We start from the raw sequence: 24,269 nt of genomic DNA on the forward strand, positions 1-24,269 counted from the left end.
CCCTATCTTTTGTTTGACCTGCCGCAAGCAGCCCGCATAAATAAGGTGACATCAACAGACAGGTTTCAACATAGGAACTTTATTAAGGATTAACACATGCATTTTGGTAAACTAGCACTTGGCTAACATAAAGATCTTTGAATTGACAAACCAGCATTTGGCTAACACAAGGAGTCTTAGTTGAGGGTTCTCATAGGAGACTCCACCTATGGGCTCTAATGGCCCCCAGATTCATGGGCCTGAGCCATTTGAGGTTCTCGTGGGCCTCTACCCATCTGTCATCTTCAACCCCTATTGCTTCCAGCACGTCGGCCGCGCTCGGCAGCACCACAGTGCCGATCTCGGCTAGGACAGCGCCGAACGTTGTAATGTTCTCCAGCCACGGGTTGAAAATCCTTAAATGTCTGGCTGGCTCCTCTAGCCTGGCTCTCGCCCTCATGGCTGCTTCGTTGCCCTCTCCTCTGGGCGGGTTGGTGGCTATCCCCACCATGATGGCCCTCCTGTTCTTTCTCATGATGACGTCTACTTTGACCGGGCCGCCCTCCACTATCATCGGTTTATTGACCTCGAAGTAGTCCCATTGTTGGATGATCCCTTCCCCTATGAAGCACCCGATTGCCAATTGTTTGTAAGTGGCGTCTCTTCCCGCTGTCCTCAGGTCCCTCGCCAGCTCTCTGACTCTTGCTTCCTGTTGGAGGTGCCACCTTCCCCTCATGACCCTCCTGTTATCTGCCATTGTGGTACCTGCAACATAGGTAAGTGATACATATATAGACGGGTTAAATGTACGTATTATTGGGATTGCTTTCCTACGTTCGAATAACAATGTTTTTGGGCTGAAAGTACATCGGGCCCCCGCTCTCCCCCTCACGTCCCCACCCTCCAGGGTCCCCCGTTTCTATTCTCACCTCTCTTTATAGTACACAGATGCCGTGTACATCCCCCATCGTCCACACCTCCTTCATTTCCTCCTCCATTTCCTCCTCCCCAACCCCCAGCAACATTAGGAAAGCGCATAGGCACCAGGCCGTTAAGGTTCTGTCCTCCTTGGGAACAGGGACCGCCACATAATAGACAAGTTCGATTTCTGGCGTGTCCCAGCTCGCCATTGCCTCAGCGATAAGGTCCAATTCGATCTCCGCCTGGTGCTTCGCCTCTAGCTGCTCTTCCTCGCTTTCTCCGCATCCTGGGATCATTTCAATTAGGAAAGAAGATGTCCCTATGGACATCCAAAGGGGGAAGTTCCTTCTAATTCCGTCCCTGCAGGTGATCCCCATCTCGCTTAGGAAGAATCTACAGCCCTTTCTGTAGGCCGCGTTCATGAAAGCTAGTTTAGCCTTTTCTCCTCTTCGTCTCTCTCTTGCCTCCCTGAGCCTCCTCGCCCTCACGTCTGCCCTCCTTCTCTGTATTCGGCTTCTCCCGCTCATGCTTGCCCCAACAGTCCTATACACAGAAAGTAGACATGGGGATTGGTTAGTAGGGTGTCTATCTACTTTTTGTCTGCCTCCTATTGTTTTGTTAGTGCCTGCAGCGAGGTGGATGAGGGAAGCTGCACCGTTGAGAATCCCTGCCCTCCCAGCTCCCTCCGAAGAGGGACACATGAGTTGGGCGAGGGCACCGACGTGCCTATCCCCGCAGCGGTTAGAGACAATGAGGCGGCCAGCCCCCTCCCGCCCAGTGCCTTCTACGATTCCGTGGGTAGGTAAGGGCTAAGCCGGATCACCGCTCCGGTTTGCTACTAAGAGGCAGAGCCGGACAACACTCGTGTGATGCAGATCCTCCCAGCACCTTGATGGCTCCGCAGCCACCGCACCCCCTCGCTTCCATCAAGACCTCTCAGCTGGACTGATACCTTGTTGAAGCTTAATTTCATGACTGAGCCGATACCTCGTAGGAGGCCCCTAAGTTGTTCCCTTCATTTTAGCCCCTGCATTCTCATAGGCTATCCGTGTTCTTTCGTCTGATTGCCACCTTTGTATTCCCCTCTATTTAAGATACAACTTCGATTACCGGGCAAGGCCCGGATTTACTCAGTGAAAGTGTGGTGTTAGGAACATTTGATTGGGTACTGCTTCATCAATTCATGCTAGAGATAAACTGCCAGACATTTAAATATCATCACTTCATGCCCAAAATAATTTGCCAGACATTTCATTTGAGAATCTTTTATTGGGCTTCTTCTTGTTTGTCAAGCCCTCATCGGCTGGCGAGGCCAGCCGATGAGGGCCCTTTGAGGTGGGTCTTATTTGCCATTCGGTCAGTTTGGACTCCAGTTCTGCTTGTGTGTGTTGAGGGTTGGCCCCCCAGTCTTCGCCCTCTTTTCTCGTTTCATGGGGTCGAGTCAGCCGGGGTTTCCGCTGGTATGTCCTCCCATCACTTTGTCCTCCTGCACTCTGGTCCCAGAATTCTTGGCATTCTGAGATTGTACCTGAATGAACTCAAGTTATGCGTTGTGTGTTGGAGGGATTCCCTCCAGTCTTCATCTTCTTGTTCTGCCTTGTGAGGCTAAGGTTTCCGCTGGTATGTCATTCCTTCTTTTTTCATTTCTGCATTTTGTCTCAAACTTCTTGGCATTCGAGATTGCATCTATTGGGCGTTCATTCTTGGTAGTTGGGCAGTATTCATCATCTCAACATGTCCTTTGGTAGACAGGCCACTCGAGGTGACTGTCAGGCACTCGGCCTTGCCTGCGTCTTACTCTGGGCAGTATCAGAGAGAGTCATGGTTGATTCTTACTGTTGTGAGTTGTCCCTTCTGTCTGAGTTCCCTTTCGGAGTCGGCCTGGGTTGTAGTGCCTGAAGTTCCTGTAACGGTTCAGGAGTGTGCTCTCCTTTCGCCCTCTCCGGGGTTTCTTGAGTCCCACGCTGGTCGTCTCCAGTGTGTTGGCCTCTCCTCTTTGCCCGTGATCGACTGATCACCCATCTGCGGGCTTGTCTCGTGCCCCAGGACAACCCCGTTGACCTCTAGGACTCCTATGTTTGCATGCACTTACCCCAGATCGCCCCTCAGCGATCTCTAGGGTATCGTCCTCTTGAACTTCAGTACTCACCCCAGGTCGCCCCTCGGCGGCCTATAGGGTTTCGCTCTTTTGAATACTTGTGCTCACCCCAGGACGCCCCTTGGCGACCTCTAGGGTGCTTCTCTGATCTTCTTGCATCTCCATGGCACCATCCTCTTCTCCTCTGAAGGCGTCTCTTGTCGATGGCTCCTCCGATCCTCTCCATGGCACCATCCTCTTCCTCGCTGGTGGGTGTTCCTCGTTGATGTCCTCCGGTGAATCTCTCGATCTTCTCTTCTTTAGGTCTCTGTCATCCTCCTCTCCCCTCGCCACCTTTTCAAAAGGGGCGTATGACCCTTCACCAAATTCCGCTTCAAATCCCAACAGACCTCTTTATTCTCCACACACCTTTGATGTAATGAGACCACACACTTACTACACATGAGACAGGGTTAACCAGAACACATTTTTATTTGGAACATAGGCATAGAAACATCAACATCAACATCAACATCAACATCAGCATCAACACAAGCAAGCAAGCAGCAGTGCAAAACTCCTATAGGGCTTTCAGAGTCTCTTCAAGATTCAAGATTCAAGATTTTTATTGTCACTCCATGGTACAAGTATCACGTGTGAAATTCTTGTGCTGTGGACTCCGTTTACAACATAGTGCAAATAGTACAAATATAACAAATATAACAGGGCATATGGGTGCAAAAACAACAAGAGACACAACAAGCATAAGGCAGTATAGTGATAAGACAAGTCAGAGACAGTGGCATATTCACTGCACATAGGTGCACGTGTCGGGTGCATACTTTAGACGTGCTTAAACATTTTAAATTCTGCGTATTTGACATACAGGTGCAAATAACATATTCCTTATTAAACATACAATTAAACTCAGCATTTTAAATTCGGCGTATTTGACATACAGGTGCAAATAGCATATTCCTTATTAAACATACCATTAAACGTTAGACATACGTAGTGGTAGCAGCTACAGTACGGTACAGTGCGGCTACTACACTATTTGTGTATGTTAAGGAGTCTCGTGGCCTGCGGGAAGAAACTGTTCCTCAAGCGATTTGTGCGTGCTTTCGGAACCCTGTATTTCTCCCTGAGGGTAGCAGGGAGAACAGGCTGTTGTGGGGATGGTTTGTGTCTTTGATGATCTTCAGGGACCTCCTGAGGCACCGCTGTTTATACAGTTCATGCAGATCTGGCAACTCACATTCTGTTACGTGCTGTGCCGCGCGTCTCACTCTCCGTAGCGCCCTGCGGTCCATGGTGGTACAGTTCCCGTACCAGGTGGTGAAGCCTGAATTATTCTATTGGTTGCCAGGTTCATGGCTCTCTGAGCATCCCAATTTTCACTCCTATCTATGGGAATGACTTTGATGAAGAGTGCTGACCACTCTAAGTGGATAACCATTTGGTATTTGTCCTCAGGGACGACTGCCGGAAGCCCCCCGTCCCTCGGGAACACCACCTCCTGGTCCTCAAGGTAGCCGGTGATTACACCTAGTGCCGCTCCGACTCTCCACCTCAGCCGCTGCGGCACTTTGTCAGGGATCTTGACCCCTTTGACCTCATCTGCCGATCGCCTTCGCCTCCCCGCACTCGGGTTCATGAGTCTTCTGTCCCCGTATTTCCTTCGTATGGGCGCCATTCTCTAATCTGTGAAAGCAAGCAATCATTCATACAGGGTTGGCAGGGTAGCTAGCTGGGATACATTCATATCAGCAGCGTGATGCACATACAGGCCAGGCAAAGTATGAGTCGTGCTACTTTGCTAGTGTTGTATCATTCTTTATTGGAACAAATGACACATAGGGGTTTTGGGAGTTAGTTTTATTGCTCTCCCAGGACTTTGGTTTGGCTCTCCCATCGTGCCCAGGCCAGGCCAGGTCCAATTTGAAGTTCCATTGTTGGCTCTGTAGTGCTGCTCAGGCTGACTGGGTATCTCGGCCTCGCTCATTGGGGCTACGGTTAGAGACAGACTCACTGGTGGGGGAACCGTCCACCCGAACACCGACTATGCCGGCCGGCGGGGGCCCCCCAAGGTGAGTTTTGTTTACCAATCGGTCAGCTCGACCATGACCACAGGGGTGCATTTCTTTGGATGGCCCTACGAGGCTTCTTGGGCAGATGGGGCTACTCGGTCTAGCTCCTTGGAACTGAAGCTAGAGGCATACCCGCACGTGGGGGAACCCTCCACCCGAACACAGACTGGGCCGGCCGGTAGGGGCCCCCCATTGGCGGGTTTTGTTTTCCAATCGGTCAGCTCGACCATGACCCCAGGGAGGCAATTCTTTGGCTGGCCCTACGAGACTTCTTGGACAGACGGGGCTACTCGGTTTTGCTTCAAGGGACTGAGACTAGAGGCAGACCCGCAGGAGGGGGAACCTTCCACCTGAACACCGACTGGGCCGGCCGGTAGGGGCCCCCCATTGGCGGGCTTTGTTTACCAATCGGTCAGCTCGACCATGACCACAGGGAGGCAATTCTTTGGCTGGCCCTACAAGACTTCTTGGACAGACGGGGCTACTCGGTCTTGCTTCATGGGACTGAGACTAGAGGCAGACCCGCAGGTGGGGGAACCTTCCACCTGAACACCGACTGGGCCGGCCGGTAGGGGCCCCCCATTGGCGGGCTTTGTTTACCAATCGGTCAGCTCGACCATGACCACAGGGAGGCAATTCTTTGGCTGGCCCTACGAGGCTTCTTGGACAGACGGGGCTACTCGGTCTTGCTTCATGGGACTGAGACTAGAGGCAGACCCGCAGGTGGGGGAACCTTCCACCTGAACACCGACTGGGCCGGCCGGTAGGGGCCCCCCATGGCGGGTTTTGTTTACCAATCGGTCAGCTCGACCATGACCACAGGGAGGCAATTCTTTGGCTGGTCCTACGAGGCTTTTTGGACAGACGGGGCTTCTCAGTTTCGCTCCCCAGGACTAGAGCTAGGGGAGGACTTGCAGGCCGGAGGAACCATCCGCCCGAACACCAGCCAGGCTGGCCGGCGGGGGCCCTCCGATGGCGAGTCGCATTTGCCAATCGATCATTGTTGTTCCCCGTGGTGGCTAGAGAACAGGCAGGACGTGGACCTGCCTGGATAATTATTACGAGCCACAGACGGAAACAGCCCACCCACAGAGAGCGAGCCGTTTTTTCTCGCTGGTGCTTTTGACTCTAGAACCACATTGATCCGGCCGAGAAAAGCTTTGGCTTCCCCTGGTCCGCACCAGTTCCAGGTCGGCTGCTAGGCGCCAGCCGTTTACACTTTGTTTGGGCGGGTGTTAACCTCGACCGCCTCATGCACCACTTTCAAGCCTCTTTCACTTGTCTTTCAAGGCTCCACTTTTGCGAGGTTGTCATCAGAAAGCTAGATTCAGGTTGGTTCAGGGAGCCCAGGTCTTCGCAGCTCGCCGGGGCCAGATGGTAGGGTGTTTTGCAGAAAGCGGGACCGTCTCATTTCCCATTTATTGCTCTTCCGTGTGCTTATGATCGAGGTGAGCGGCCGGGATCGTTCGCGACCGCACCCCCTCGACCCCTCTTTCACATTTCACGGCCTGTCATGTTCCTCTTTTGTGCTGGGGTTGAGCTTCATGCCAATCCGGCCGAAAAGATTGAGCCCAGCCCCGCTTCGCACCCCAGCCCGACCGACCCAGCCCTTAGAGCCAATCCTTATCCCGAAGTTACGGATCTGACTTGCCGACTTCCCTTACCCACCTTCGTCTAACATGCCAGAGGCTGTTCACCTTGGAGACCTGCTGCGGATATGGGTACGGCCTGGCGCGAGATTTACACCTTCTCCCCCGGATTTTCAAGGGCCAGCGAGAGCTCACCGGACGCCGCCGGAACCGCGACGCTTTCCAGGGCATGATAGGAGCAGTGGTATTTCACCGGCGGCTGAAGCCTCCCACTTATTCTATACCTCTCATGTCTGTTCACAGTGCCAGACTAGAGTCAAGCTCAACAGGGTCTTCTGTCCCTGCTGATTCTGGCAAGGCCGTTCCCTTGGCTGTGGTTTCGCTAGCTCAGTGATTCCCAACCAGGGGTATGTGTACCCCTAGGGGTACTTGAGCAGCTTGCAGGGGGTACTTGGAATGATTGGGGAATACAATTTACTTCCAAAATGATAAATAAATATATATATATTCCAAGTAATTTCATAGCCCATTGTTAAAATGTGATGTGTGTGCCGCAACTAGTTCTGCTGGCACGTGTCAACTGCTACACTGTTCTGCTACTGATAATGGCAAAAAACAACAACTAAAAAGCCCAAACACCGGCAGTTCAGTGAAACATATATTTTGTATAGATTTACTTGTATGTAATCATGAACACGCATGAGTGAGGGGTACTAGTGTCATGGAAAAACAGCTCAAGGGGTACATAACACAAAAAAGGTTGAGAACCACTGCGCTAGCTAGTAGGTAGGGACAGTGGGAATCTCGTTCATCCATTCATGTGCGTCACTAATTAGATGATGAGGCATTTGGCTATTTTAAGGGGGCCATGGTTACTCTCGCCATTTTCTCGCGCTCCATCGAATGTCATCACTATGTCATTCTGAGGGCATGGGCGACCATTAGATTCACATTCCACGGAGCCCCCCACTTGGTGTGGCACCCCTGAAATGCCGGACATTTTTATTCAAACCCCCGTCAGTCAACCGCCTGTGTTATCCCCATTTGCCCGCGTGACTGACCGGGTTGTGTCTGAGCGCAACCAAGAACTGGAGCTAACTCTGCACGGCCATTCGGGTGAGTTTAACGTCTCCCGTCGACGAGGGGCCACCACCCTTTCCTCACCCATGGCGCTGTCATGTCAGACAGGTAACGGAACGCAACCTTCATCATGGTCACCTGCCCGCTGTCAGCACGAGAGGGGTGTTTTGTCGCTACCACCGCACTTTCTCGAAGTGAATTTTTCACACCATCCATAGATTAGACATTGCATAGAGAATGAAGAACGGCCCTAAGGATGCCTTCCCCTATCCAGCACTCCACCTGACCCAGGTTGGCAGCAACAGTGGTTCATCCGGGGTTTTCACGCTTCCATATCATTGTTTTGTTCGGGTGTTTCACACAATCACATTGATATATTCCTAGGCTATTAGTTAATATGCTTTCCCTTTCGATTTTCAAACTCTATCATTAGCTTACATATCATATTTCTAGCTATACTTGTGTTTGGTTAATATCTTACCATTAGCTTCCGCTTTTTCTTTTAAGCTATACTTGTGTTGCTCTTCACATCTCCCAGGGCATGTAGGCCATTGGGAGGGGTCGTTCCAAGCAATCTATTAGTCTTAGTGATCTTGACTCTCTCCACCAGGGGGGACCCCTGGCGGTTCATGAGTCTAGTCCACGTTTCTACAACATCTGTTTTAATAAAGCAATTTCCAGTCCGACAGGTACAATTAACAATTTTATTATACAGAAACAAGGGTTATACACAGATTAACAAATGTAGTAATTCGGATTCTGTTCTCTCCCTGGTTGGGTATGGAGCAGGGAGAGTTTACTTCTCAGTCCTTTACCGGGCCCCCTTTGGGTTCCGGTTCTCCTTTATCCTCTTCCTGAAGATCGCCAACATATCCAGGGTGTACAGCAGGGCCCTCCTGCTGAAGAGCCTCGCCAGAGTCTTTCTCCTGCTGGTTGGGATCCCCATCTCTTTGAGGAGAGCATCATTTGGTTTGTGCCATTTGCCCTTGCCCCCCACTGGGAAGCCTTCTGCTTTTACTTGTTCTACCTCTGGCCACCTCTCTCTGACCCTTCTTGCAAATGGGGTGTATTTCTCTTTTTTGACCTGTGCTGCTTCCGCCAGACTCATTCCGGAGGTCTCATATTTCACCACTACGTCTAGGATATAGGCTTCCCTCCCTTTGATGGCTATGAGGTCAGGCACCCCTACTCTCCCTTCGCTCATCAGCCTGGTCTATCTCACCACTCTCCATTCCCTCTTCTCTAGCTCTGTCTTGAGCAGGACACAGATTTTATTGTGTCTCTTCATCCTTGCCTTCTTCAGTATTTTGCATTTGCATGTGAGGTGTTTTTGCGTTTCAATATTCATTCTACATAGTCTGCATAGTTTTTGGACCATGCTTACTCTTTGACCCCTTCTCTGGAACTCTCTTGTTGGGAATGAGTTTGTCCTCAGCTTAAGGGCCCTGATGAATTGTGAGTTTGACATGTGGTTGCTGATTGGGTCCCTTATCCAGTGGTTGCTCGTTGGGTCGTTTTTAAACATGTGTATACCGTCCCCTTGGGTGGGGAGGGCCGCCCATCTATCAAATTGTATCCCCCTCCAGTTAAACTTGTGTTTCTGGAAAATGGGGTTGCTGGAGCTTCCTCCTTCTGGGTTTGACGTTGAGGGATCTGGTTCCCCCGCCCTGTCTCCTGGTCCCTGCCTTTTCTTTTTGACCTGCTTGGATGTGTGTTTGGACTGGGAAGACTTCCCTTTTGTTGTCCCTTTCCCCTCCCCAGCTCCCTCACTCCGTTTAGCCACCAAATTGAATCTGCGTATGGTCGGCCTGTTCAACCCTCTGGCCCATGCTACCAGTCTGTCGTGCGTCTTTAGTGGGACAGTCTTCCTTGTCATCACCCTAGTGGTCTCGTCACTAGACTCTGTTAGGGTGGCTATTCTGTTGGCCTGTATGGCCGGTATCTGTTGGGCCAGTTTGATAATCCCTAGACCACCGCTCCTAGTTCTAGCGTACAGTAACCCATTGGAGACAGTCTCACTAAGGTGGAGCCAACTTCGGACAGCCACCCTTATCTTCCTGTCACACTCTTCCAACACCTTCTTGGCTACCATCCCGTTGTCGGCTGTGTAGGTTACCTTGGGGATGCCGTAAACTCTGAGCAGTTCGAGTTTTTGGTAAGGTTTAAGCGTTGTTTTGGAGAGTTTGTCGATCACTTCGGTCATCATTTGGACTGGGTCAGGGACCACTAGGCCCTTCCACGGGTTGATGCCCACCCCCAGGTACTTCTCTGACTCGCCCCTGCCTATGAGGTGGAGGTCGACCCCCTTTATTTTCCATGCCGGTCTTGTGTTAATCTCGTAACCCCTGGACGAACCTTCGATGAGGAAGCCGTGGCATTTCTTTATGTTTATTTCTAGGCCTGTTTGGTCACAGAATTTTTCCAATATGGACAGGTTGTCCCTCATGCCTTCCCAGGAGGAGCTGAGGACTGCCACATCATCTGCAAAGGCCAAGGAGGAGATGTCCTTGCCGCCACATTTGAATCCTACCCCCTGTTCCTCCAGCTTACAGAGGAGGGGGTCTATAGCCAAATTGAAGAGTAGAGGGGAGAGGGGGTCCCCCTGTTTGACTCCTATTTTGAGACATATCTTCCCAGTGTCCTTGGTGGACGTTTTAATGGTCGTGGTGCACCTTTCGTATGCTGACTCGAAGAAGTCTAGGAAGAGGGTGTCTACCCCCCTGGCTGTTAGTACCTCGCGGATGTGTTTGTGGGAGACAGAGTCGAAGGCCTTTGCAAAGTCTATTAGAACTACTGCTATGTTTTTCCTCTCTCGTTTGGCCATCTTGACCATGCCGTCTAGCAGCATAAGATTCTCTGAGCAGCCGGGTGCCATTATAAACCCTCTCTGTCTGGGGTTTAGGTCGCAGGCCTTCTCCAGCCTCTTATTCATTATACCGGAAAGCAGTCTTTGGACTACTGGACCTATTGTGATGGGCCTCCACTGTGCTATGTCCTTCATCTTCTCCCTGTCGCTGGTTTTGGGGATTAGGGTGGTCCTATTTTCTTTAAGGATTTTGGGGATTTTACCCAGTATTAGGATTTTATTGAACAGATAGGCTAATTTCTTGCCATCCTTATCCCATGTCCCTATCTGCTCTTTGGTGACCCCATCTGGCCCCGGCGCTGTGCCACCTTTTAGCTTCTTAATGGTGGCCCTTACTTCTTCCTTGCTGACTGGCTGTTCCAAGAGGGAGTTGTCACATCCCGCGAATGGTTTGAATTGTCCTAGGCCCTTGAACTTGTCATCGGCTTCCCATTTGTCTCTATAAGCTTTTTCTACCATCGAAGGCGCCAGGGAGCATTTCAGTTTTTCCACCCCAGAAAAGATCAAATCTGCCAGCCCCCCTCTGTCTTTTGCATACATGCTCTGGAGCTTTTTGTTGCGATTTGTCACTCTGACCACTCGCTGGGGTCGTGTTGCCCCTCTTGGAGTGCTCGTTTTGGGGCTGATTTCCTTGAATAATCTCCTTAAATATCTGCCAATCTCACTACAGGACGGGTCCTCGGATAGCTTACTAAGGGGTATGGGAGGTTTCTTTGTGGCCCCTGCCATGTTCTTGATGAGTATGGACCTAGCTAGGTTTGGGGGAGGGGGTCTGGTCTCTTCCTCTCCTAGGCCGTCTATCATCTCTTGCCAGGAGGATTTACTCACCAGATTGGTTTTAATTTCCTCCCTGACCCTCCTCATTTTTTGGATTTTATATCTGATCTGATCCTTGGTGAACATGGGTAACATTCTGACTGCCTTGTTGTAGAATCCAGGGGTATTGTCTCTCTGGTCTAAGATGGAGTTTAGGGTCTTTACCTTGTTGGGAGACCATTTCATCCTGGCTTTTTTGTTTGGGCTTGTCTGGGGTGGTGTTGGAGGCCCTGTGGCCTCCCTTACTTGCGTTCCCTGATTTTCTGTAAGAGCTTTCTTGGGGCTACTAGCTGCATCAATTTGTGATCTATCTAGAGAGGGGTGTGACCTCCTTCGGTGGTTAATCAGACCTGCCTTTGTGGAGAAGCTCCTGTCACATGTGTTGCATTTTGCTGTCCCTTTCTTGGGGGGGGCTATTTTAGTAGTCCTACACTTGGCTGCGTGACAGGCAATAGCCCTCAGGTTTGGGCCCAATTTGGAGCAGTGTCTGCAAGCGTAAGTAATGTTTCTGGTTCCATGCTTCAAGGCAAGGTGGTTGCGAGCCGCGTGGGCATTGGGCAGGAAAATCCTGTAGAGTCGGCACGCGTGTCTCTCAAAGGGCAGTCTTAGGCCCACTTTCACTGACTTGCCCAGGCCTCTGACCCTCTGACCTTTCCTGATCTTTGGGATAGCTGTCTTTATTTCGCTCATGAAGAAGATCGGTTTGCTTGAGAAGCTGGGTAGGAAGAGTTTCTTTCTGAGACGGTCAATACTTTTTGCCCTTCCTGTAGGTGACTGTGTCTGGAATGTTGGGGTTGTCTCGTGGGGTGTAGTTGCCCCTTCTACTGCTATATTACGCCTCCTTCTTCTGGGTGTTGAATTGTTCCTCGACCTCTTGATCCTATCGTTCGTCCCTACGCCCAGTGGCGTGCCGAGTCTGGAGCTGTGTCGTCCCCCTGGTGCTGAGCGACTCATGGCCCTTTCTTCGCTCATCTTGCGGGTTTCAGGGAGAGGGTCTAGCACCCTTACCTCCCTGAATACAAGCTTTCTCTTGTGTTTCCTTAGCTCTGGTGATAGTCTGGACCCCTACCGGTCCCTGGTTCCGGCGAATCTAGGCCTTGTGTTGTGGTACCTCTTACTGGGAGCCTTTCTCACTGTGAAACCTGTAAGACACAAAGACGGGCCATAAATAAGACTATTCTATTGTTGATGGTTGCCCAGCGTTCTCTTCAGGTCGCCCTGTGGGGGGACTGTGTAATGTGTTAATTAGTATCCGCTCCCTGCCCGTTCCTGCGATTGACAACTGGTTAGATGAATGGGTCTGCACCCGTTCATAATTTTCCACTGGTGGGGGAAATCCATCCACAGACAACACCGTGGATCGACCCCCCAAGTGGTCTCAGACTATGTTCCTGTTCTATTTTAGATGATACCTTGACTCTTTCTATCGTTGTGGCCTATCCTGATTTTGCGTGCTCCTTCCCAGACTCGGCGTTTCACTATCTTCACCCTATCTTTTTGTTTGATCTGCCGCAAACAGCCCGCATAAATAAGGTGACACCAATAGACAAGTTTGAACATAGGAACTTTATTAGGAATAACACATGCCTTTTGATGAACTAGCACTTGGCTTACGTAAAGAGTTTTGGTTGAGGGTTCTCATAAGAGACTCCACCTGTGGGCTCTAATGGCCCCCAGATTCATGGGTCTGAGCCATTTGAGGTTCTCGTGGGCCTCTACCCATCTGTCATCTTCGACCCCTATTGCTTCCAACACGTCGGCCGCGCTCAGCAGCACCACGGTGCCGATCTCGGCAAGGGCAGCGCCGAACGTTGTAATGTTTTCCAGCCATGGGTTGAAAATCCTAAAATGTCTGGCTGGCTCTTCTAGCCTGGCTCTTGTCCTCATGGCTGCCTCGTTGCCCTCTCCTCTGGGCGGGTTGGTGGCTATCCCCACCATGATGGCCCTCCTGTTCTTCCTCATGATGAGGTCTATTTTGACCGGGCCACCCTCCGTTATCATCGGTTTGTTGATCTCGAAGTATTCCCATTGTTGGATGATTGCTTCCCCCATGAAGCACCCAATTGCCAATTGTTTGTAAGTGGCGTCTCTTCCCGCTGTCCTCAGGTCCCTCGCCAGCTCTCTGATTCTCGCCTCCTGCTGGAGGTGCCACCTTCCCCTTATGACCCTCCTGTTGTCAGCCATTATGGTACCTGCAACATAGGTAAGTGATACATATATAGACGGATTAAATGTACGTATTATTAGGATTGTTTTCTTATGTTCGAATAACAAAGTTCTTGGGCTGAAAGTACGCCGGGCCCCCACTCTCCCCCTCACGTCCCCACCCTCCAGGGTCCCCCGTTTCTATTCTCACCTCTCTTTATAGCACACAGATGTCGTGCACATCCCCCATTGTCCACACCTCTTTCATTTCTTCCTCCATTTCCTCCTCCCCAACCCCCAGCAACATTAGGAACGCGCATAGGCACCAGGCCGTTAAAGTTCTGTCCTCTTTGGGAACTGGGACCGCCACATAGTAAACGAGTTCGATCTCTGGCATGTCCCAGCTCGCCATTGCCTCGGCGATAAGGTCCAACTCGATTTCCGCCTGGTGCTTTGCCTCTAGCTGCTCTTCCTCGCTTTCTCCGCATCCTGGGATCATTTTAATCAGGAAGGAAGATGTCCCTATGGACATCCAGAGGGGAAAGTTTCTCCTAATGCCGTCCCTGCAGGTGATCCCCATCTCGCTTAGGAAGAATCTACAGCCCTTCCTGTAGGCCGCGTTCATGAAGGCTAGTTTTGCCTTTTCTCCTCTTCTTCTCTCTCTTGCCTCCCTGAGCCTTCTCGCCCTCGCGTCTGCCCTCCTCCTCTGTCTTCGGCTTCTCCCGCTCATGCTTGCCCCAACAGTCCTATGCACAGAAAGTAGACATGGGGAATGGTTAGTAGGGTGTCTATCTACTCTTTGTCTATCTCCTCTTGTTGTGTTAGTGCTTGCAGCGAGGTGGATGAGGGAAGCTGCACCGTTGAGAATCCCTGCCCTCCCAGCACCCTCCGAGGAGGGACACATGAGATGGGCGAGGGCACCGATGTGCCTACCCCCGCAGCGGTTAGAGACAATGAGGCGGTCGGCCCCCTCCCGCCCAGTGCCATTTTCGATTCCGTGGGTAGGTGGGGGCTAAGCCGGATCACCGCTCTGGTTTGCTACTAAGAGGCAGAGCCAGACAACACTCGTGTGATGCAGATCCTCCCAGCATCTTGATGGCTCCGCAGCCATCGCACCCCCTCGCTTACATCTAGATCTCTCAGCTGGACTGCATTTTAGCCCCTGCATTCCCATGGGCTAACCGTGTTCTTTCGTCTGATTGCCACCTCTGTATTCCCCTCTATTGAGATACAACTTTGATTACCGGGCAAGGCCCGGATTTACTCAGTGAACGTGTGGTGTTAGGAATATTGAATGGGTACTGCTTCATCAATTCATGCTAAAGATAAATTGCCATACATAAAATATCATCACTTATCAACACACCCAAAATAATTTGCCAGACATTTCATTTGAGAATCTTTTATTGGGCTTCTTCTTGTTTGTCTGAAGGGGTTTGACCCCCCTCCTTTCAGACCCACAGGCCAAAGGAACCGTTCATCCGAACACTGGCGAAGCCAGCCGATGAGGGCCCTTTGAGGTGGGTCTTATTTGCCATTCGGTCAGTTTGGACTCCAGTTCTGCTTGTGTGTGTTGAGGGTTGGCCCCCCGGTCTTCGCACTCTTTTCTCGTTTTATGGGGTCAAGTCAGCGGGGGTTTTCGCTGGTATGTCCTCCCATCATCTTGTTCTCCTGCTCTTTGGTCCCAGAACTCGAGTTATGTGTTATGTGTTGGAGGAATCCCTCCAGTCTTCATCTTCTTGTTCTGCCTTGTGAGGCTAAGGTTTCCGCTGGTATGTCATTCATTCTTCTTTCATTTCTGCATTTTGTCTCAAACTTCTTGGTATTTGAGATTGTATTTATTGGGCGTTCATTCTTGGTAGTTGGGCAGTAATCATCATCTCAACATGTCCTTTGGTAGATAGGCCCCTTGAGGTGACTGTCAGGCACTCGGCCTTGCCTGCGTTTTATCCTGGGCAGTATCGGAGAGAGTCATGGTTCATTCTCACTGTTGTGAGTCGTCCCTTTTGTCTGAGTTCCCATTCGGAGTCGGCCTGGGTTGTAGTGCCTGAAGTTCCTGTAACGGTTAAGGAGTGTGCTCTCCTTTCCCCCACTCCAGGGTTTCTTGAGTCCCACACTGGTCGTCTCCAGCGTGTTGGCCTCTCCTCTTTGCCCGTGATCAGCTGATCACCCATCTGTGGGCTTGTCACGTACCCCAGGACAACCTCGTTGACCTCTAGGGTTCCTATGTTTGCATGCACTTGTCCCAGATCGCCCCTCAGCGACCTCTAGGGTACCGTCCTCTTGAACTTCAGTACTCACCCCAGGTCGCCCCTCGGCGGCCTACAGGGTTTCGCTCTTTGAAACTCATGCTCTCCCCAGGACGCCCCTCGGCGACCTCTAGGGTGTTTCTCTGATCTTCTTGCATCTCCATGGCACCATCCTCTTCTCCTCTGAAGGTGTCTCTTGTCGATGGCTCCTCCGGTCCTCTCCATGGCACCATCTTCTTCTTCGCTGGTGGGTGTTCCTCCTTGATGTCCTCCGGTGAGTCTCTCGATCTTCTCTTCTTTAGGTCTCTGCCATCCTTCTCTCCCCTCGCCACCTTTTCAAAAGGGGCGTATGACCCTTCACCAAACTCCGTTTCAATCCCAACAGACCTCTTTATTCTCCCCACACTTTTGATGTACTGAGACCACACACTTACTACACATGAGACAGGGTTAAACAGAACATCTTTTTATTTGGAACATAGGCAAACAAACATTAACATCAACATTAGTAACAGCACAAGCAAGCAAGCCAGCAGCAGTGTTAGACTCCTACATGCCTTTCAGAGTATCTTCCAGGAGGCTTTCCCCCCACCCCATATACATCTTCAGTTTGTCAAGGCCGAGACATATGTAATTGCCCTCCGGTAGTACCAGGGGGATGGGGACAGGATACTGCTTATCCTTAATCTTCCCTTCTTGCCTCAGCCGCTCTGCCATGCTCATGATTCTTTTTGATGCCAGGTTCATGGCCCTCGGAGCATCCCAATTCTCGCTTCTGTCTATTGGAATGACCTTTATGAATAGTGCTGACCACTCCAAGTGAATGACCATGTGGTATTTATCCTCGGGGACGACTGCCGAGAGACCCCCGTCCCTGGGGTACACCACCTCCTGGTCTTCCATGTATCCGTTGATTATGCCCAGTGCCGCCTCGACTCTCCATCTCAGTCGCTGCGGCACTTTATCGGGGATCTTTACCCCCTTCACCTCGTCTGTTGATTGTCTTCGCCTCGCCGCACCCGGGTTCATCAATCTTCTGTCCCCGTACTTTCGTCGTATTGGCGCCATTCTCTAGTCTGTGAAAGCAAGCAATCATTCATACAGGGTTGGCAGGGTAGCTAGCTGGGATACATTCATGTCAGCAGCGTAATGCACATGCAGGCCAGGCAAAGTATGAGTCGTGCTACTTTGCAAGTGTTGTATCATTCTTTATTGGGACAAATGACACATAGGGGTTTTGGGAGTTAGTTTTATTGCTCTCCCAGGCTTTGGTTCGGCTCCCCCATCGTGCCCAGGCCAGGCCAGGTCCGATTTGAAGTTCCATTGTAGGCTCTGCAGTGCTGCTCAGGCTGACTGGGTTTCTCGGCCTCGCTCATTGGGGCTATAGTTAGAGGCTGACTCACTGGCGGGGGAACCGTCCACCCGAACACCGACTATGTCGGCCGGCGGGGGCCCCCCAAGGTGAGTTTTGTTTACCAATCGGTCAGCTCGACCATGACCACAGGGAGGCATTCCTTTGGCTGGCCCTACGAGACTTCTTGGACTGACGGGGCTACTCAGTTTTGCTTCAAGGGGACTGAGACTAGAGACAGACTCACTGGCGGGGGAACCGTCCACCCGAACACCGACTATGTCGGCCGGCGGGGGCCCCCCAAGGTGAGTTATGTTTACCAATCGGTCAGCTCGACCATGACCACAGGGAGGCAATTCTTTGACTGGCCCTACAAGACTTCTTGGACAGACGGGGCTACTCGGTTTTGCTTCAAGGGACTGAGACTAGAGGCAGACCCGCAGGTGGGGGAACCGTCCACCCGAACACCGACTAGGTCGGCCGGTGGGGGCCCCCCAAGGCAGGTTTTGTTTACCAATCGGTCAGGTCGACCATGACCACAGGGAGGCAATTCTTTGACTGGCCCTACAAGACTTCTTGGACAGACGGGGCTACTCGGTCTTGCTTCATGGGACTGAGACTAGAGGCAGACCCACAGGTGGGGGAACCTTCCACCCGAACACCGACTGGGCCGGTCGGTGGGGGCCCCCCATGGTGGGTTTTTGTTTTACCAATCGGTCAGCTCGACCATGACTACAGGGAGGCAATTCTTTGGCTGGCCCTACGAGGCTTCTTGGACAGACGGGGCTACTCGGTCTTGCTTCATGGGACTGAGACTAGAGGCAGACCCGCAGGAGGGGGAACCTTCCACCTGAACACCGACTGGGCCGGCCGGTAGGGGCCCCCCATGGCGGGTTTTGTTTGCCAATCGATCATTTTTGTTCCCCGTGGTGACTAGAGAACAGGCAGGACGTGGACCTGCCTGGATAATTATTACGAGCCACAGACGGAAACAGCCCACCCACAGGGAGCGAGCCGTTTTTTCTCGCTGGTGCTTTTGACTCTAGAACCACATTGATCCGGCCGAGAAAAGCTTCGGCTTCCCCTGGTCCGCACCAGTTCCAGGTCGGCTGCTAGGCGCCAGCCGTTTACACTTTGTTTAGGCGGGTGTTAACCTCGACCGCCTCATGCACCACTTTCAAGCCTCTTTCACTTGTCTTTCAAGGCTCCACTTTTGCGAGGTTGTCATCAGAAAGCTAGATTCTAGTAGGTTCAGGGAGCCCAGGTCTTCGCAGCTCGCCGGGGCCAGATGGTAGGGTGTTTTGCAGAAAGCGGGACCGTCTCATTTCCCATTTGTTGCTCTTCCGTGTGTTTATGATCGAGGTGAGCGGCCGGGATCGTTCGCGACCGCACCCCCCTCGACCCCTCTTTCACATTTCACGGCCTGTCATGTTCCTCTTTTGTGCTGGGGTTGAGCTCCACGCCAATCCGGCCGAAAAGATTGAGCCCAGCCCCGCTTCGCACCCCAGCCCGACCGACCCAGCCCTTAGAGCCAATCCTTATCCCGAAGTTACGGATCTGACTTGCCGACTTCCCTTACCCACCTTCGTCTAACATGCCAGAGGCTGTTCACCTTGGAGACCTGCTGCGGATATGGGTACGGCCTGGCGCGAGATTTACACCTTCTCCCCCGGATTTTCAAGGGCCAGCGAGAGCTCACCGGACGCCGCCGGAACCGCGACGCTTTCCAGAGCACGATAGGAGCAGTGGTATTTCACCGGCGGCTGAAGCCTCCCACTTATTCTATACCTCTCATGTCTGTTCACAGTGCCAGACTAGAGTCAAGCTCAACAGGGTCTTCTGTCCCCGCTGATTCTGGCAAGGCCGTTCCCTTGGCTGTGGTTTCGCTAGCTCAGTGATTCCCAACCAGGGGTATGTGTACCCCTAGGGGTACTTGAGCAGCTTGCAGGGGGTACTTGGAATGATTGGGGAATACAATTTACTTCCAAAATGATAAATAAATATATATATATTCCAAGTAATTTCATAGCCCATTGTTAAAATGTGATGTGTGTGCCGCAACTAGTTCTGCTGGCACGTGTCAACTGCTACACTGTTCTGCTACTGATAATGGCAAAAAACAACAACTAAAAAGCCCAAACACCGGCAGTTCAGTGAAACATATATTTTGTATAGATTTACTTGTATGTAATCATGAACACGCATGAGTGAGGGGTACTAGTGTCATGGAAAAACAGCTCAAGGGGTACATAACACAAAAAAGGTTGAGAACCACTGCGCTAGCTAGTAGGTAGGGACAGTGGGAATCTCGTTCATCCATTCATGTGCGTCACTAATTAGATGATGAGGCATTTGGCTACCTTAAGAGAGTGATAGTTACTCTGGCCGTTTACCCGCACTTTATTCAATTTCTTCACTTTGACATTTAAAGAACTGGGCAGAAATCACATTCCTCTGGTCCCCACCAGTTCTAAGTCAGCTGCGAGGCACCAGCCGAGGCGACGTGCTGGGACCGCATCATTACTGGGATAACTGCTTGTACTAGGGTTGCATTTTTTGTCAGGCGAAGGTGTGTTGCTTGACGAGGCGAGGATGTTGCTCCACTTTCTGCGGTCCCCGAGTTTCGGTTGCCAATAGCTGTGAAGATACGTTTTGCATTTGTGTCCACTTATGGCCATAATCTATGTGGTTGCAAGACCTGCTGTTACGGCCTTGGTCAGAGCCTGGCCTTGGGTTTGGTCTGTGTTGCATTCTCTCACCTCTGTCTCTATTCCAGACACGCCCCCCCCCCCCCTCTGATTGACTGATTACTTTGTGGAGCCCTCACCTGGAGCTGGTTCCAATCAAGCCAGCATAAGAAGCCAGGGAGACTCCAGTGCTGTGCCTTCTGCCACTTCGACAGCCAGCACTTGCTCCGTGTGCACACTTGAGACTGCAGCTCTTTGTTGTTAGCTCGTCTGCTGTCTCTTCTTTTTGCTCTCAGCTTGATATTGATCATTATCTTGATTGGCCTTTTCCTGTTAATACCTGTGTTCTTAGAGGCCTGTTGATAGACCGGGTATTGACTCTGTAGCTGGTTTTCTGGCCTATTCCCACTAGCTACTGTTGCTGTATTTTTTGACCCTGGGTTTGATTCCAGTTTTGTTTTCTTTTTGTTTTATTAACTAACTCAGGAAGCCCTGTAGGGGTGTGCTGCCCTTTATTTTCATCCCCCCTTTTCTCCTGTTTTTTGTAGGCTAGGGAGGGTAGAATTGTGTTTTTGTTTCAGTGTAGTTTGCTTTCTTTTCCATGTAAAATTGTTGGGCTTTTGGCCATCCTGAAGCTAGGTTTGAAGCTACCAGTAGCTACAGAATGTAGCTACTGCCACAAGCTTGGTCATGTGATTCAGGACTGTTTTACATTGAAACGCAAGCAGCAGCCCCTGCGGCCACCACCACCAAAAGGTGTTAGCCTGGTTAAAACTGTCTCATCTGTCTCCCAGGTCACGCCTCACAAGCCATTGGAGGGGCCTGATGAATGTTTTAAGCCTTTCATTTTTGACGGATTTGTGTCTTTGACAGGAAAAACTGAGGATCAGCAGCCTGTCAAGATTTTGAGAGACACTGGTGGGTCACAGTCCTTTATCCTGTCTGATGTTCTGCCCTTGAATAAATACTCTTCTTGTAATGCCAGCACTATAGTCCAAGGCATTGAGATGGGGTTTGTGCCTACTCCCCTCCACCGTGTGCATGTACAGTCAAAGCTGGTCTCCGGACTATTCACTGTGGCAGCCCGTTCCTCATTTCCCATCAGAGGAGTTGACTTTATAATGGGGAATGATATTGCAGGAGGTAAGGTGAGGCCGGTCCCTGAGATGGTGGACGTTCCAGATTTTAATTCAAAAACTGACGTCTCACATACTTGCCCTGATGTGTTCTCTACCAGTGTCCTCACCAGAGCTCAAACTCGTAAGCAAAAGGAGGAAATGGATGGTGCGGACCTTGCCGACTCTGTGTTCGCCTCTGCTTTTGTGGAGGATAAACTGCCGCCTGCTGTTGACCCTCCCACAGAGGTGCCTTCTCTGGGTGAATCCAGCCCTGCCATGGAAGCGGTTCAGTCCATCATGCAGCTGCCTGTAACTCGTGAGTCTCTTAACGCACAACAAGCTGACATTTCTCTCACAAAATGCTACGCTAATGCTGCTAAAGTAGCAGATAAAAAGTGCAGGCTGCATTATTTCTATTTAAATGATGGAGTACTGATGCGCTCATGGGTTCCTTTAGCCAATCACGGTCTCGGTGAGACTGAAGAGGATTGGGATACAGAACAGAAAGAACAGCTGCTGTCAGAAAAATCATCACCTAAGACTAATGTCCTTGACTTTGTCACTCAGTGTCGTGAGCGTCTGCACCAAGCCGGTTCGCTAGCCAGAGACGCCCTCTCTTCTTCCCAGGAGAACATGAAGAAACGGTTTGATAGAAAGGCAGTGGAACGTAGCTTTCAGCCTGGAGACAAAGTGCTAGTTCTTCTGCCCATGCCTGGCTCAGCACTCACTGCCCGTTTCTCTGGTCCCTATGTGGTCAAAAACAAATTGACTAACACAAACTACATCATTCACACTCCTGAACGAAAACGCAAGACACGTCTTTGTCATGTTAACATGCTAAAGCTGTTTCATTCTAGAGAAGCCGTGGGGGACAAACCAGCAGAGTCGGAGCCCGCTACTGCTTCCATCTCTCTGACGTCTAGGCTGGTTGCGTCTTCAGATGAGGATGGTTTGAAGCCCCGTGATGACACCCAGCAGAGTGGGAGGCTGCCAAACTCTAAACTGGACACTCATCTGCCTCATCTGTCTGATGTTCAGAAAGAGAACATGGTAGCGGATGATCTGTCCCGACAGTGGGCGTGACAGTTAAAGTTACGTAACCTTTTGTAAATTGAACGTGTAATATTAATTATGTTTTTGATTTTGGATCTATTTACTATATGTAAATTCTTATGTGAGGGGGTGTTACGGCCTTGGTCAGAGCCTGGCCTTGGGTTTGGTCTGTGTTGCATTCTCTCACCTCTGTCTCTATTCCAGACACGCCCCCTGATGGAGAACGATTTGGCATTCCTCTGAGCATAGACAGTGACAGAGGGACCCCATTCACCGCAAAGATTACACAAACACTGTGTAAAGTGCTGGGGATAGATTGGAAATTACACATACCATACAATCCCACCTCATCTGCTCAAGTTGAAAATTCAGTAGACTCAATCTATCTGTTATTCTGGCCCTGCAAAGAGAGCACTGTGGCAAGGTGACAGGACACAGTGCAGGGCACAGTGTGCGATCGAGAGGAGCTGCAAATGTATGGTACAAGTTATCTAAATATGACGTCTATCTGTGTATGTACACAGGTCATCTAACTATGAAATATGTCTGTGTCATAACTATATGTAACTAAAATGGAAATGTATATGAATATATTAATAACTAGTGATTGTCCAAATAAAGGCTAATGTGGAAATATGTCTGTGTCATAACTATATGTAACTAAAATGGAAATGTATATGAATATATTAATAACTAGTGATTGTCCAAATAAAGGCTAATGTGATGTAAATTTTCTCCATCACCACCCCCCCCCCCCCCTCTCTGATTGACTGATTACTTTGTGGAGCCCTCACCTGGAGCTGGTTCCAATCAAGCCAGCATAAGAAGCCAGGGAGACTCCAGTGCTGTGCCTTCTGCCACTTCGACAGCCAGCACTTGCTCCGTGTGCACACTTGAGACTGCAGCTCTTTGTTGTTAGCTCGTCTGCTGTCTCTTCTTTTTGCTCTCAGCTTGATATTGATCATTATCTTGATTGGCCTTTTCCTGTTAATACCTGTGTTCTTAGATGCCTGTTGATAGACTGGGTATTGACTCTGTAGCTGGTTTTCTGGCCTATTCCCACTAGCTACTGTTGCTGTATTTTTTGACCCTGGGTTTGATTCCAGTTTTGTTTTCTTTTTTAACTAACTCAGGAAGCCCTGTAGGGGTGTGCTGCCCTTTTTTTCATCCCCCCTTTTCTCCTGTTTTTTGTAGGCTAGGGAGGGTAGAATTGTGTTTTTGTTTCAGTGTAGTTTGCTTTCTTTTCCATGTAAAATTGTTGGGCTTTTGGCCATCCTGAAGCTACTGGCTTCCTGTGCTTTAACTTTTGTTTGAAATAAACCCTTGTTTGATAATTTTCAACCCAGCTCATCTCTTTTTGTTCCTAGACCTTTTATGTTACACCTGTTTGCCCTAGACTTTATCAGGGTCGTAACACCTGCATCTGACAGTTTCTGAACCATGGTACTGCGGAGGCAGTGGTTAGTGTATCTCTGCTGCTTTCCTGCTTGGTGGCATAATCTGGTCAACATTGTGGTGAGGTGATTTATGCCCATTGGCTCTCGCGTATACTTGCAACACAGCAAATTAGATTTTTAGTAGCTATCCTAATCTAGCAATCACCTTAATATGCACTATGCCTGATTTACTTACCAAACATTGTCGACGCCGATGCTAACGTTTCTTCTTGGGTGAAGATAAAAGGCTGGTGCGTCCGAGGGCAAGTAGGAGAGATATTTCTCTAAAGATGAGGATCTCCAGAGGATCTCCAAGCTGTTCAAACATGTGCTTTCTTCATTCTTCGCCTGTGGGTCATTGTGATTCATTGTGTTCATTGAAGGTCAGTGTTGCATACTTTAGTCCATTTTCGTCTCTTTTGGTGGTGAATGATGTGGGTTTGAGCTGCCTGTTGCTCTCATTTCCCCTGCGCCCAAAGTGAAGTTGAACGTCAAACCATACTTTGTTTACTAGTCCCTCCGGTGTGTTGGGATCCAGTGCTTTCTTGATAGCTTTGAAATCATCTTCTGATATCGACGTCTGATGGACTGTCATATCGAGTCCCTTTTTTGTCAGCGTTTTCACAATGCCAGTGAATACATTGTTGCATGTTGTAAACTCAGTGTCTTTGAGGAGACACCAGGAGAGGCTGAGCGGTGGGTCGTTAATGTATTGGTTGAGACCATGGATGTATTAGAAGAACTGGATAGGGGACGTGCACACCCATGCATTCGGAGGGAGGTTGCTCATTGGCGCATGATGCCAACATGGG

The sequence above is a fragment of the Poromitra crassiceps genome (genome assembly GCF_964638095.1).
Source record: "Poromitra crassiceps genome assembly, contig: HAP1_SCAFFOLD_64, whole genome shotgun sequence".
Taxonomy (NCBI): Eukaryota; Metazoa; Chordata; class Actinopteri; order Beryciformes; family Melamphaidae; genus Poromitra; species Poromitra crassiceps.